A 16,363-nucleotide genomic window follows, 5' to 3' on the forward strand; every position below is an offset into this window, starting at 1 on the left:
TTAACAACATCGGTTCGGAACACCACACTGCACACCATCGACTTCAAGACACCTCTGACAGTTACCATCGGGTTCACCACGGAACACCTTTTCATAACAGTGACCAACCCTGAAGGGAATCTTTTTTTTGTTGCCCACCGAACCCTCCAGACAGCACAACACAGGTACGGAGTAGTTGGGAAAACTCTCCTTGCTGCCCAGTTGGCGGAACCACTAGCCATTGGGAGAGGCAAGTTGAGGGCTACCGGAGTGACCTTGTTACCCCGACTTATCCATGACCGACCAGACCCTTGTTTCCAAGGCGAGTTGTCAACATGGAGCACCTTAGTACTTAACCACCTATACCAATGGCACGCTTAAAAACACGAGGACATATCACCTCCAGCTAACCTCACTGAGACGTCCAGGATAACTCTACGGAAAGACCCAGCGAGCGTGGATGGCCTTGGACGGCACCATGCGAGATGGAGGGAAGTATGGATTTTATTGCCATCCATGCCATGTACATCAAATCCACCCTGGCTGTGAATCGGCGCAAAAGAATTGTTGGGGTTCCGGGAAGTAATACAACACTGTCTACAACATCATGACGGAACACTTCCCATACCAGTTATTGCCATTGATTCGCAGTACATTTATTGAATAGTGACCGGCACAGCTTCGCCGTCTGAAAACGCTGACCTCTGGCAAGAAATATACGATCTACTGTCCAAATTTACAATGCTACCATTAATAAGGCACACAAAGACACACCAAACGAATACAGACCCAATCCACGAGACGATCGACAAGTTACTGGAAAATCCTAATTACGTATTAGCCGTAAAGAACGTCAAAAACGAAGTATGCGTGGACCCATACCTGGGGTGGCTCCACGAGCACTGGGGTCATCCAGGTCCTCGAGCATGCCAGCAAAGATGGTGCAAGAAATCAAAAAAACACTCAAAACATGGGACCCACATAGACTGGAAAAGGGTCACCCAAGCCTGTGAGACCTGCGCCACAGAGAAAGCTCACCCGACGAGCAATCTCAAAGGAACCTTAAACCCGAAAACATTTGCACCTGGGATTTCATGGCAGGTGGACCTGTTAAGCCCTCTACCCGGGGCAGCGGCCCCTAACAAGGGACTAATAGCGATAGATTTAGGAACACGACAGGTCACCGTCGTGCCACTTTGGAAGACCCATGCAGTGGCCGTAATTTCGGCCCTAATCAGTATCTTTGCAGTCTAGCAAGTACCTAACATAATTCAGTCGGACGGGGGACCACCCTTCACATTGATTGCCATCGAAAAATTAGCACGCCTCCATAACATAAGCTGGCACCACCATATGCCGTACCACCCCCAGTCCAATGGGGTGGTGGAGCGAGCTGTAGGGCTGTACAAGAAAGCTCTGCACCTGAAGGGACAAGGGTCATACAAAAATTGGACTCAATTTAATCATGAGGTCCTCACAAATTTAAATACCGGGAAAGAGATGTGGAATCAACAAGACATTAAGCCAATGAAACCATGGCAGCAAAAATTCAAAACGTCTGAGCTAGTGTGGGTCACACTCGCAAACCCGAAAACCCACCAACCAAAGGCCCTAAAGGGTGTAATAAAAAAAGCAGAATATTATCCTAACACTCACATGGCGGAGCTCAAAGAAAGTGGGCAGAAACTATTAGCTCACCATAACTGGCTATCTAAGCAGTCCAGCACTAACACCGTTACTTAGGCTCGTAGTTATTGTAGAACCCGTTCTGTCTGATTTGTTTGTTTGTTTTTCAGATTTAGTCAAACAACCTCTGGCTAAGTTCACGACTTCGTTAGTTGTCATCAACCTGCCAGTCGTCGTTACCACTCAATTAAAAAACTGTGAGCCAGCCGACGAGATGCCACCCTTCGATATTGGAACATTTGGACTTGTTTATATTTTGCTGTTTTTGTGTAAATAAGGTTACCCCCTCACCCTGGTGTAAAGTCTGAGGGCGGGGGCAAAGTTGAAGCCAAGATGTTATGTTTCAACTCCTGTATTGACAGCAAGGGGGCATGTCAAAGAAAAATCTTAAGTTTGGTGCTACCATTACAGGAAGTTGAAACTACAAACAGGCCCCTAGTATGTGCCCTCTGGGTAACCTGAAGGCTTGTCAATCACAGAGCATAAGGTAAACGCATGCTCAGTTACTTTACAGAGCATGAGGTACTAAAAACTTCTCTGTGAAGAGTGTTCTGATTGGCCACTAAATTCTTATAAAAGGTTTGTGAGCCGCCACCTGGGGGTGGTGAGGTGGTGTGTGTGTGTTTTGGAGGAGAGACTGTGCTTAATCCTGTGAGCAGAGGCTGCCTTTGCAGGGACTCTCACAGGGAGAAAATGATCCTGTGAGCAGAGGCTGCAGACATCAGGGACTGTGAGGCGCAAGCAGAGGCTGCGGATGGCAGGTGGAGCGACTCATCTTTTCGATCTTGGTTACGGGACTGTTTGGCTTCGATTTTGACTTCGGCTTACTTCGTTCTGGCTTCTCATCTCCGACCTCGGCTTACGGACTGTCCTTTGGACTGGCGTCACGACCCCATTCCTTGGCTCACTATGTTACAGTTTTTGTTGTTTGTTATCCCGTTCATGAGCTGTTGACCAGCCCTGGGACTAGCTAGTAGGCAGCCGCACCTATCCCTCAGGGGGTAGAAAGCAAGGGCTCGCTAGTGAACTCCGTGGGCCAACAGACCCCTTTGTTGTTCGTTATACTGTAACTGAAGAAATATCTGAGCCTCCACTTCCCAGCGTGAGTAAATAAATCATCTTTGTTTAAACTCAGCTCACACTCCACCGCCGCTAATCCCACCTGTTCATATTCTAATTGCCACCCCGGCCCACCATGACCTTGGGGCCCAATTCACTCGGTGTTCGGTTACCCCGACAGGTACCAGGTGGCTCATGAATGCTGAGATGGTGGGGTGGATGGAGTGCGGGGGGGGGGAGGGGGTCCCCAGGATGCTTGGTGGTGGACCCAGAAGTGGACCAGAAGCACTTCCGGTCCATTTCTGGGTCTGCTGCAGAGCATGTGGGGGACCCCCCTCACTCCTAGGCTCAGTGACTGGTGCCTCCTGGGTTCAGGGGAGCACCCGGGGTCCTCCTGAGCTGGGAGGAGGCGGGGGGGTCCCCCACATGCTTGGAGGAACTCAAAGTGGACCGGAAGTACTTTCAGTCCACCACCGGGCACACAGGGCCCGCTCCCTCCCCCACGCTCCTGTGGGACACTCCATCCACTCCACCATCTCAGCATTCATAAGCCACGCCTGGTACCTCGAGGTATGTAGAAAAAACATTTAAACTGTGTCTATGGCTGAATTGCTGATTCTCCAAATCAGCATCAAATCTTCAGATTTGGATTTGGCCAAATTGAATCAGGACAGTGATCTGAATCAACAAATTGAATCACTGTTCCCTGAATTGGGCCAAATCCAAATCTAATATTGCCTGTTTCACACACGTCTAATTTATACAGCTTGTGAGAACAGGAATTTGTCTGTAGGGGATACCCAGTCAAATTTAATGTTCCCATTTTTCTATGTTGGGGCTTGAGCCACCGGTACCCTGAAGTGTGAAGCTGGCTCTTCTTTCTGCCAACTGGTGCCCGGCAGAAGGGCTACAGTATTTTTTCCCCTGAAATTACATAAAGTTAAATGTTTTGAAGTTACTGACATAAATCAAAGTTAATATTGATTGATATGGTTTGGTTCTATTAACCCCCTCCCCTTCCTCCCGACACAAAACAATAAGTTAGGATGATATTCTAGGCAGTAGCCACCTTACAGAGCCATATACTTATGGCTTTTTCCCTTCCTCTGGGCCCCTCAAATCCCATACACCTCCTCCTCACATCCTGGCACAGCTAATCCACTTCCTTTGGCAACCTCTATTTGTACCCAGAAAGAAACAGATTCTGGCCTCAGAAGTTGACTGCCTAAATAGATAAGAGAAAGAGTAAAAAGTTGAACTGCTCACAGTGGTGAATTTACTTGCCCAAGGTCAAATCTTTGCCCACTAGAAGAACTTAGAGCAGAAGCCTAGTCTCCTGACTCCAGGGCCAGTTCTCCAGGCACCAAAGAACATTGCTGCCCCCTTTCCATTTAGCAAGAAAAGAAGTCTACTTACAGTAGTCACAATTTACTGTGCATATTGAAGGGAATCTCATATAAAGCACTGATTAAAGCAAAATGGATTTAAAAAGAGAGCATATTTAAAAGCTTTAGGGGTCCTTTCCAGAAAGGGACAACTTACTATTTTACCTGGGTATTTTTGATGGAATATAGAGAAGAAATATTAAAGTTTAATTTATAGGCCATTTGAAAGATAAAAAAAAAAGTTAATGAAACTTTTTAGACCCATTTGCCCTTTTAAAATACTTTCTTTGTTATTAACCCATATCTTTTCTCCAAATGTCCTATATAAAGTCACATCCTTTCAAAATAACCATTAAATGGTAAAGCAGACACTCTTAATTACTTCTAAGATGAAACTCCTATGCAAATATATCATTCCTTTCTAATACAGTAATATTCATCATGAAAAACATTTAATACATTTAAGAGCTTTGACAAAACAATGATTTTCCTTGTTGCAGAAAAGGTGCATTTGTGATCCCAAGATGCCCATAGATAAGTTCAAATAAGAGCTTTCATGAAGCTGTTGTGCCATTTCATCCTTGGAGAACTGAGGAAGGGAGTGAGACCTAAGCATTATATTCCCTGCTAAATGACAGGTGTGCAGCTTAGGGGGTCTATGAGGTCTAGACTGTCATTTAAAATAGTGTCAGGGTACAGTGGCCCTATTCTTCTTGCCCCAAGGTTACCTCCTTGCCATTTTTTTTTTGTTTTTTATTTGTGCAGTGTGCAGTAATAGGCATGAGCTGAAAGAATAGTCCCTGATCAGCATATAAATCACAATAACTAACAGCCCAACAGATTATGTCTAGGGATTAGCTATCTATGGCCCTCAGAGTCAGGAGGCTTCCGAGGCATTTGCATAGCAGGGCTGACTGTTGGGGAGATCTGATAGTAGCAGCACCAGAAGTAGGAAGTGGATTAGGGTGACTACAGCTCTAGCTCTAATAAAAAAATAGCTCCATTGGGTTGGAAGAGGCCCACAGCCAAGTGTCAAGCCCCATTAAAGTGTCCTCCCACTGCAAAATGTTGCTAATCCCTGGCTGATGCCATTCTGCTTACGGTCATAGAATCAGTTTGTTTGCTGGCAGGTGTGATGCTTGTGTTAACCTATGTGTTTCAAAATAATTAAGTGGTGAAGTCACAGAGAAATATTGCTATGGGGAAAGGGCTGAACTACAGCTCTTGTTCTTTTGTTGCTGCCTAGATTCATTATGTTTCATCATTAGTAATGTATCAACTTGTATATTAGATCAGTTGCAGTGATTTTTGATGACAGCTGCTATTCCTATTTCTAGTGTTATCTTAACCCATTTAAAACTGAAGGAATCCAAAGGCAGCTCAAAGGGCCCGATTAAAATTGCTGAGGCTCATATTGAGTTTTGTAAACATCTAATTGGTAGCAAGTAAATAGAAGCTCAAAGTAAAGTTTAACGGGTGTGAAACCACATCAGCCAAAAACAACAAAAGTTTTATCCATACCTGAGAGAACTGAAATCTACAAAGTTTGGTCACCTCTAGGTGTCAGATTTCCAGTAACATGCCACAAAATGTGTTCCTTCAAGTAGGTCTCACTGTATTCCTTCCTCACCATCTTTACCACTTCATTTTCTCTTCCTTATAGTTAGCTGTTTCTCAACTTCAATCTTATGTGTGAAGTCAAAGAATTTTTCTTGGCTGTGTACCATAAAGAGTTCTTGCTGTGAATCTTTGAATAGAAAATTTTAATTCACCTCTGCAAGGAACCCAGCACTCTGTATTTTGAGTCACTGTTCAAAGCTACAGCACAGCTCACATTTGACATCAGCAAGCTGAGCTAGTGAGACTCTGTAAGGCAACCCAGAGACTGGAGTAAGAAAACTGCCATGGTTCTATGGCATTGTGGAAGGGGCCACTTTCATTAAGGTTACTTATATATCTATTTGTGTGCAACAGTGATAAACGTGTCTGTGTGTGTGTGTGAATACAAACCTACACACATGCATATTCTAATTAAAGAAAAGTGTTTTAAAAAGTAGTTAAGTTTGACTTATTAAGCATTTTAGAGTATGGGCATATTTTACAGATATGATATTTAACCTAAAACCAGGAATTTAAAATCCAGAAAAATAATACTTAAGGTTATGATTTAAAGCTAGCCAAACAGAAGACCTCCAAATAATATTTTCTTTGGTATATCTACACAAAGTAATACCTAAATATTGGAGGTTTTTCCCACATCTCTCCATGCCCAATCCCAAAGTGTAGCTGCATTTCAGAATTTGGATTGCTTAAGTGTCAACGTAACATTTGTTGAGTACAGAAAGCAGGTTAATTAAGCAACTAGGTTTGGATTGTGTTTGTGTACTGGCAACTATTTGAAACTTTGGCAAACAAGTCCTAGAGAGACAGATTAATAGGTAGTCTACAAATTGGATGACCAAAAGAAAAAGCGGATTATCATACAGCTCTGGCATTTACCGCTTAGTACCACCCCCACATTTTTTAAATTTGACTATAAATGTTAGCTCAAACTTTGTTTCAGCAGAAAATGTCTAGCTCTCTCAGAATGATGATCAGATCCTGCAAACAGCACCAAGGCAGTTCTAACTAATGAGGCCTTATAGTACTGGGTCCTGCATTCTTAATCTACTCTATTAAACACTTTAAGATACTATTTTCTTTTTATTGTCCAGCTCTAATCCATTTGAATTCAGAGGAAATTTTCTAATTTTATATGTATTGCTTTTAGTTTTCAGCAGAAAACACTTAATATGAGATTCATGCAATGCAATAACTGTCAGGCTTATCATCTCCCCATAAATTCCCAGTTAGATATTCTTAGTCTACAAGCCCTAAAAAAAATGTATCTGCTGCCAGCTTTGTAAACTTCTCTTGGGATCTGAAAATCAAGCTGTTCTTTCCAAGTTACCAACACAACCACAATTTATGCAACCATCCTACTAATTTGTAAGAAGGAAATCCAGCCTGCTGACCCGCACTGCATGGCTCTGCAGTGTTAACAAGCAAGTTCTACAATGTTTAAAAAATAGTCAGCAAAGTAACTAAATCGCTTTCTGCATGTATATAAGGAACACACGTGAGTAAGATGAAATCACTCTTTTCATTGCTGCTTTTCATTGTGAAGTTGTGGTTAAATGAGAGTATAGAACCACATAATCAGCCTTAGGGGAGTCCCTGTGTAATTCAGTGGGCAATTGTATTTTCTGTACAATTTGTCATATAATTGTGCCTGTACATTTAGCCAATTCATTCATTTGTTCACATAATTAATTCTGATATATTTTCAAGCTCTTCTTTTACAATTCTTTGATTTTCATTTTCTGCTTATCAACTTGCTAAAGGACAGATTTGATTTTAAAATCCTTTGCAAACTGTTTTGATCTTATACACTGCAAATATTAGAAGTCCTTTTATCCTTCCATGTTAACATAAAAACAAGTGCTTTTTTGTGCATTTTCATGTAACAAACATTCTAGGGGAAGCCCAAGGCCTTTATTCACTCGTTATTCAACATATTTCTTTTGTTGTCCCATAGGTCCAATTGTGCTTTTGCCTGAATAATGACTTGGGTTCTAGCTTACTCAGGTAGCATTGCTCCTATATATAATGGTCCCACAATGAGCTTCATGCCACCTTTCTGTCCATATTAGTAGGAACCAACTTAAATTGCAGTTTTGCAATTTTCACAGAAACTGCAAAAAATGTCAGTTTTCATGATCACCATGAAAAATGGTGTTTCCTGCAATTTTAGAATTTCCTCCCACCAAAAAAAAAAAGGGTTACTGGAATACAACGAAAGTTCAGCAATCCCTGCAGCCATAGAGCACGTGGTTTGGGAGAGAGTTATTGAGAGGCTGAGCTAGTGATGTAGATTCCGTGAAAGCGCCAGTCAGGCACTTTTAGGTATGTGCCTACAGTTGGGAAAGCAAAGGGGTTTTGGTGCCATCTTTTAAGAAGCCAGATTCAATGCTGTAGCAGTGCTGCAATCTGAAGATAATGAGTGAAAAGAAATCCAAGAAAGCTAAATACATTTCAGCTCAGGATTGTTCCCTGTAGGAACCTTGAATGCTGATGCTGGTAACTTGTTTTGTTCATTGTGCAATGTGCCTCTGGATGTGTTGAGGAAACACACTGTCTATCAGCATTTAGAACCTGAATTACAAATAAAGTTAAAGGCTGTTGCAGAGGCTAAAGGCCAGAGCAAGAAACAAGCCGCTATGGCCATGTGTAGATGAAACGAGAGACGTGTGCATGACACTTTAAAGCGGGCTAAATGCTGTTGCACCGCTTTAATGGTGTTGGTGTTTGACAAGAGAGGCTATGTTCATGTTAGTGGAGGCATTCACAGCAACCAACGTTTCTCTGGAGAAAACTGATAACCCTAACTTAAGGAACTGCTCATGAACATAAACATGCCAGATGCCAGCAGTTTCCCATGTGCAAACAAGCTTCACCAAGATTATCTACCAGGAGTAACTACTTAGCATGTTCAGTCTACAAAATCTGCACTGGCAGAATGAGAGTCAATCTTGATTGTAGCAGACAAAGCAACAGATGCCCAAGATAATTATGTTCTTCATATTTTATTTGTACTGGGAGCTGGACAGACCATGACCTGCCTGTTTTTCAAACAGAAATGGTTCACCTTGCACCTGTCAATTTTTCAACTGTTGCACAAGCTGTAGTGAAGGGTGTTGTAAACTATAGTTTATAATCTAACAAGATCTCAACATTTCTGTCTGATAATGAAATGTAAATGTACAAAGCTTTCTCTGATGTGCTCCATGGAATGATGCCCAATGCAATTCACATCATCTGCAATGCGCACATCCTTTCTTTAGTAAGTGATATCTGGTGCACATATTTTCCTGATATGGATAGCCTGGTTTCCTCTTTTAAAAAAAAACTTTCAAACATTTTCCAGGCCATAAGCCTCAATACAGGGAGACCATCTCTAATCAAAGCGAAGATCTACATGTGACTGTATCACTTCCACTGTGCCAGTGCTTACAAGGTGGAATTCATTATTTAATGCCATTTGTTATCATGCAAAGAATATGAAGTACTACCAGCAATTTGTTTGTGAGAAGCTTGAAATCACACCTGGCACAGTGCCTGCTTAAGCTACGCAATGTCTTAAAACAGGGCGACATTGAAGATGAAGTTAAGTTTGTTGGCTGAAAATGAAATCCAGTTCATGAAGCTTCTAACATGGTCTGAACGTCGGTAGGCTTTGATCCACCAAGCACACAACAAGCTGATGGATTTAATAAGCTGGGTCAAAGACATGGCATTCTAACAACTTTCAGACTGTCAACATGAAAACTAGTGGAGACAAGAACTGTTCCAGGCAAGAACTGCAAAGTTAAATCAGTACTACAAGTACGATCAGCAGGGATCCTAGTTTTCTCTTTTAAAAAAATATCCCCAATTTTTGGATTTAAAAAAGTAACTCAAAAATCCACATTTTTCCATGATCAAAATGAAACATCACTAACAGATAGATAGATAGATAGATAGATAGATGTTACTTTTTTAAATCTGAAAATTGGGGATATTTTTTATCAGAGAAAAATGGAATCCCTGATGATCAGTCACTACCACCACAGTTTAAACAACTCGTTGCCTCCTTTTTAGTTCTTTTCACATTTTTTACCTCAATCAGGTGCCTTTTCTGAGCAACTGAAATCAATCTGACAAGAAACATGTTGCTTACATGAACTTTGTCAAAGAGTGCCAGTGCCTTTGACTGTGTTTTGGGGGTCTGTTTCTGACCAGCTTCCACATCTCTACAACTTGGCAAAATGCTGCCTCACCATTCCAACCAATTCACTGCACTCAGAATATGCAATCTCAGTGTACAGACCAGTATTCACACTGCAAAGACAGAGGATGTCAGCTGCAACTGCCAGTGGATGCTCCATGCTGGCATTTAATAACTAACATGAATTATTTCTATCAAGATTAGCATAATTTAGTATTACTAAACGTTTTGTAGAATGTCAATAATAAATCATTATATTACTTACAATTTATATTGTGCATAAACTTATATTCATAATTTATTTAAATTTAGATTAAATTAAATTCAATACTTAGATTTACAATAATGTAGCAATGTATTTGATATTTCCATGGACATTGCTATTTAAATATATCACAGTTATTGCCTCTCAGCCAATTGGTAGCAAGGGGCAGGGCTACCAGAGCCCCTTGGCCAATCAGTGGTGAAAACAGCTCCATGTGCCTCAAGCAGCCTGCAAAAATCCCATGTTTTAAGTATGTGCCTACATATTGGCAGAGGTTCAGCTAGGCTCAAGGTTTTAGGTCTATAAGCTTCTTGTGGTACTGTTGATGTCAAGTGATTGATGACTACAGAAAACTAACATCAATATAAGTGTATGAAACTCACCTCTGGGAACCTTGTTTTTGCCTTCTGGGCTGAGCACATCAATATAAGTGTATCAGACTCACCTCTGGAGACCTTGTTTCTGCCTTCTGATCTGCAGCCAGGGGGACCTACAGCCTGGGGCCAGCACCTGTGCTGTCCCCAGCAGTATAAAAAGCTGCCCTGTCCTGGCCCCAGCAGTACAAAAAGCTGCCTGGCAAGTAGCTCAGGGGTACTCACTCTCAGGAGGTGGCTCTGCCATGAGGCCCCAGTGATCCCCATCGCAGCTGTTACTGTCAGTGAGAATGGGACTTTATTTTTCTTTTTTTAATTACCAGGATGCTGGGGTCGGGCGGGGCAGTGATGGGGGGCTCAGGGGCAGGTGGGGGATGGGGCCAAGCAAGATAGCGAATGGGGGGGCAGGGAGCAGGGGTTGGAGGGTGTGGGCAGTGGTAGTGGGGGTCCCCCCATGGTCCACTCCCCCTTCTGGCTGGCTACCAGAGCATCTCTGTGGAGGACTGAGCCTCTGGTTGCTGGCAGGACAGAGACCAGGACCATGTCCTGCCCTGCTTTTTTCCCCTACAGTTTTTTTCCCTTGGATACACAGGAGTCTAAATTTTACCCCCATGCTGCAAATTTACAGCATGGGGAACATTTCTTTGATCCCACATGTGCCTCTTGCAGCATCTCAAAGGGCTTTGAGACACTGCAAGATGCACATGTGCGCTTGTGTGGATGTGCTCAAAGACATTTTTTTCATGTATCATACTAACTCAAGTAAAATAAATATGTAAAAATTAGAGGGAAGATGTTGAAAGATTAGAATGGAATAAATTAAAAGTACATTTTTTAAATTTAACTTGCTTATTCTTTGGGGTAACAACAGTGTCAGGAAATATTTTGTTTTTACCACATTGTCAGTTTCGTTTTTCTGATAAAAGTAGTAAGCAACTTCCTACCTAATATTACAAGATTTTTTAATTGTTTTTTTTAACTTTACTGTAGATGGGATCATGATGTTAGCACCAGGTAAAGTAATAACTCAAGAACGCTTTAGGAAATGGAAAATTAGACTGTTCCTAAGCCTTGGAAGACTTGTAGTGCTATTTTGGCTGATTGTAGATCAAACTGCTTTCCTCTGATTTTACTTCTTTTCAGTAAAAATACTGGGGGTGTAGGAAATAGTTATTTCCAGGCTATGCCAGAAAGAATTGGAAAACTGCTCAGTCTTTCATGACAATAATACTGCATGCATGCTAAAAAACATGATTTCAAAATGTAATAATGTTTCAGCTTGTATCCCTCCTTAAGAATTTTCTAGTGATATTAACCAGAGGCTTAAATACTATAATGTAGATCACAATACTGTAATGTAGACCCCTATAATTTACCACAAAGAGAAATGATTTCTTATATAGGAACTTCATGTTAGTTTTGTTATCTCTATTACTAAAATTAACACCAACTAGGGGTATGCTTATGTGTGTAAGAGAATCACTGTGGGTAGACGGCAGAATCTGCCTTAAGAGATCTGTACCCTGAACCATAATTAAAAGTAGAATTAAGACCTCTTTACAAGACTGATGTTCTTGTTCTACTGTATATTATTTGTTAATTAGTATACCAATAGCATTGTTTCCTTCTCTTAATTTAAAATGCTACATTTGTGACTTCACAATTATTTTCATAGGGCAATGACGCTATATGTGAGTTACAATTTCTCTGTGACATAATGCACAAGTGGATGAGGGACTGAACCCCCCCCCCACAAAGCTTCAACAATAACAAGAAAAAGCAGAAAAGAAATACCAGCAAGAGACATTCAGATTTGTTTTCTACTTTTAAAATGGGTTGTTTCCAATGATGCCATATATAAATTATATTAGGATTAATTAAATCACCAATTTAATTCTGTAGTTCTTTAGGAGGATCAGACTGATACAGCTTGGCACAGTGGGTACATCTGGGCACATCTACCTGAGATGTTTACTGAGCAGTTGACTAATTAACTGAGCAGTAAATGGTCTCAATGGCTGCACGTGTCTCCCTATTAGGGCATATGAAACTAATACATTCTGCAGCATGGTAGGACTTGTAAATACAAGACATGTAAATACAAGTCCTACCAAGTTACACAAAGTGTTACCACCTGGAAACATAAACCACTTAGCACAGCTTCATAAAAGGATCTTCAAACTTTCCTGGACAGTTATGTTGAGTATTTCATTGGAAATGAAAGCTGAAACCAGAAGGCAGTGTCACACAGCTGTATAGCAAAACTCAAAAGCATTACTGAAAGTTTCAACGTCTTTTTCTGACAAAAGATGAGAAAAGTTACAAGCACATAAATACAAGTCCTACCCTGCTGAAGAGTTTTTTTTATGCCCCAGCTACCTCCTATGCAGAACACTGAGCCTGGTCAGAGCAGCCCCAGGCTGGCAGACTCAACCCCTGGACTCCCTGCCAGTTGGGGCTGCTACAACCTGGCTCAGTGTGCTGTACTCTGGATGCATGTCCTGGGAGCAATAAAAACTGTGGAGCAATAATCCCTGCAGCTTATTGCTGCTAGTTAATGTCACATGTAGATGTGCCCAGTAAGTAGTATTTATTGATAAATATCTGAAACTAATAGGCCCTAGGCATATTGCACTAGCTACTGATTCAGCAATAAATGACTAAATAAATAAATAACAACCTTGTCTGTTGTCTGAGCTACGTAAGTACACCCAAGAAGCCAAAGTTATATGCTTGAACGGCAGAGGTTGGAGAATCTTCTTTGGTATTTCATAGGGCTCTGCCAGACATTTTTTTAATGTGCTAAAGGTATGTTATGCCACAAAAATATAGCATAATGTGGGTGGCCTTATGTGCACAGCTCCCTGCTTGGAGCATGACAAAGCTGCACAAAGATGCACTTTCCATCCAGGGGGAGAAAAAGGGCTGCTCCCTTTGCCCCCCAGAGGAGCCTATCAGTGAGTAGGCCAGGCTCATTGATAGGCTTGCCTCATCAGCTGTTCCCACCACAGAACATTTCTTATCTAACACAATTTTGCCACTGGATGAAAGGTATACAATGACTTTTAATGCAGACAGGTCACCTTTGAAGAGTCTGTGCCTGATATATTCCATTTACCATTCCACGTTCTCAGGATATGTACGTTTCACAGTGCAGTGCAGTGCAGTGTAGACATGTCCGAGCTAGCTATACATGAGCTAGCTTAGGTACTGGAAGCTGTATAGCATGGCACTTTAGCCAGGCTTCTCACTAGGATAAATTCCCCTAGATCATGTGCTATATTAACACAGCCATACAGGTTCAAGTACCCAAGTCAGTGTTGGGGTAGCTTGTCATATGTTCTGCTTTAAAGTTGCACCTCTTTATAAAGTGTTGAATTACAGTATTGTTGAAGGTTTTCTTTTATATTCAGCTTTATTTAATCATTGCTTAAGTTCTGTATAGCCTATTATCTGAACTTTATATTTTGCTAGTGTCTGCAATATCAGCTGGCCTTGCCTTTTGCAAACAGCTTTATGGTCTTGAGTTTGCTTGTATGATATTTCTTTCATTTTCTATCACTGTGAGAAGTTTTTCTAACATAACATAGTAATAGTTTTGTTACCAGCTCAAGTTAACTGAACTTGGCACTAACCGGTTCAATCAGAGGGATGAAATGATTGGATATGTTAATGAATGGTGATGAGGGAGACCAACTGACAATTCCCAAAGTAAGACACTGGAAAAAAGCCAAATTAAGAAGTGTGTTCATGGGCCTGCTGAACAAAGAAATATGCTGATGAGATAAAATATGAGCAATATGTTGACTGCAGAGAAACCAGTATAAAAACAAGGAGTCATCAAAGGAGCAACGTTAAAGAAAAGCATAAAGGGGGCAACAAGAAAATTAAGTGTGTCTTCATCATTATCATAAACTAACCCATTCAACACCTGTCTAGACCATTCCACCAATGACACACACTTTGCTTTCAGGAACACGTTTTCTGTTGAGCAAAGTAACATCTGGGATTGGATGAGATCATTGTACTGAATGTTTTTTCTCTCTCTGATTATAGAAACTGCTAAGATAATACTTGTTGTACTAATAAAGTTAGACTTTGATTTTAGAACACTGAGTTCGTATTTCATGTTCCACAGTGGTGCTAACATTAGCACTGGTATTTTTATAAGGCAGTGCCTTCTGACATAGTCTGCCCCTCTTTCCTCATTGTGACTCTTCCAATTTATATTCTTTTATTTTCTATCAAGTGTCACAATCTTTAGTGTGCTTATTCTCCTAACATCCTATAGTGAAATAATATTAACCATGCAATTTACCTCGGCACCCCAGTGCTGTCCCCACCCTGGCTGGGCCCTCTTTCCAAGTCCTGGGCCTGGGTTCCCCCTGCTCCAGGACTGTCTGAGAGGCCTGAGCACCTGAGCCCTAGGCTTCCAAGGTGTTTTTGCCTTCCTCTGCCAAAACGTAGCTTCAACAAGCAGGCCTGAGCTGCAGCCCACAGTGGTGGGAGATTCTTTTTCCTTTTTTTATCTTTTCTTTCTGTCTCCTCTTTTTCTATCTTTCTTTTTTCTTTTTCTTCTCTTATCTCTCTTCTTTTTTCTCTCTTTTTTCCCTCTCCTTTTTTCTCTCTTCTCCTCTCTATTTTTCCTCTCTCTTTTTCATCCCTCCCCTCTTTTTGTCTCTTATCTTCTATTTCCTTTTTCTTTCTTTCTTTATCTCTCTTTCTTCTCTCCTTTTCCTTTTCTCATTGTTTTCTTTTTTCTTATTCCTTTCTTTCCCTCCTTTTCTTTTTTCTCTCCTTTCTTTCTCTCTTTTTTATTGTCCTCTTTTTTCTTTTTTCTCTCATTTCTTTTTTCTTTTTTATTTCTCTTTTCTCTCTCACTCTTCTCTCCTGTTCCTCTTTTTCTCTCCTCTTTCCCTCTTTCTCTTTTTTTTTCTCTCATCACAATATCGTTAACCAAAAAGTATACACAAGAGCAAAGGTAGCATATGAATTTATTTTTTTCATCTTTTTATTTATTGTCACCAGGTTTTGAATTTTTAGAAAACCTGGTATTTACTGTAAAAAAGCAGCATTTATGATTATTAACTATATTAATGTGCAGTGCACACTGCCATGATTCACCCCTCCCTGTTTTGTTTTTCTGGCATGTCGGCACTCCAGCAGCTTCCAAGGTAGACGGGGGGGGGGCGGAGGGGGGGCGTTGGCACTGGCCAAAAATGTTGCCTACCCTTGCCCTATAGCTTAGTAATTAGAGCAACTCTCTAAGAAATGAAAAAAAGGGACTTGAACCCTGTCAGTGGAGAAGGGCACTGAACCCAGAAGTCCCATGACTTGCCTAAGTGCTCTTAAGGCTAGATTACTATATAAAGGAAGAACATCACTAAAAGTTAGATATTGTAACTGTCAGCATCACAACACTTAAGTAACTTTGTGAAATTTTATGCAAATTACTCTCTCAGGGTCACAGAGGAATCCTTTGTCAGAATAAGACAGACCTAATGACCTAGCCATCATTTTTTCCTCTCAAAGCCACCCTCTGTATTGCTTCTCTCACTTGTCCTCAAGTGCAATCTCCACTGTATATTTGAAGGAGGAATAATTAGCATCTCGGGTGACTGAGTTGCCATCAGCCCATCTTCAGGTGACTTCATATAAACATGTCATACGACACACTTGGGAATTTAACCAGCAACTACAGATTCTGCCCTACTGAGAGTCCAGAACTAGAAAGGGCAAATATTTGTAGAAAATAGTTTATTTGCTAATATAGTTTCAGCTGTTTCGAAGCCATTTAGAGTTTGACCTG

This window comes from Gavialis gangeticus, unplaced genomic scaffold (assembly GCF_001723915.1).
Source record: "Gavialis gangeticus isolate Ggan-Ray unplaced genomic scaffold, GavGan_comp1, whole genome shotgun sequence".
Taxonomy (NCBI): domain Eukaryota; kingdom Metazoa; phylum Chordata; order Crocodylia; family Gavialidae; genus Gavialis; species Gavialis gangeticus.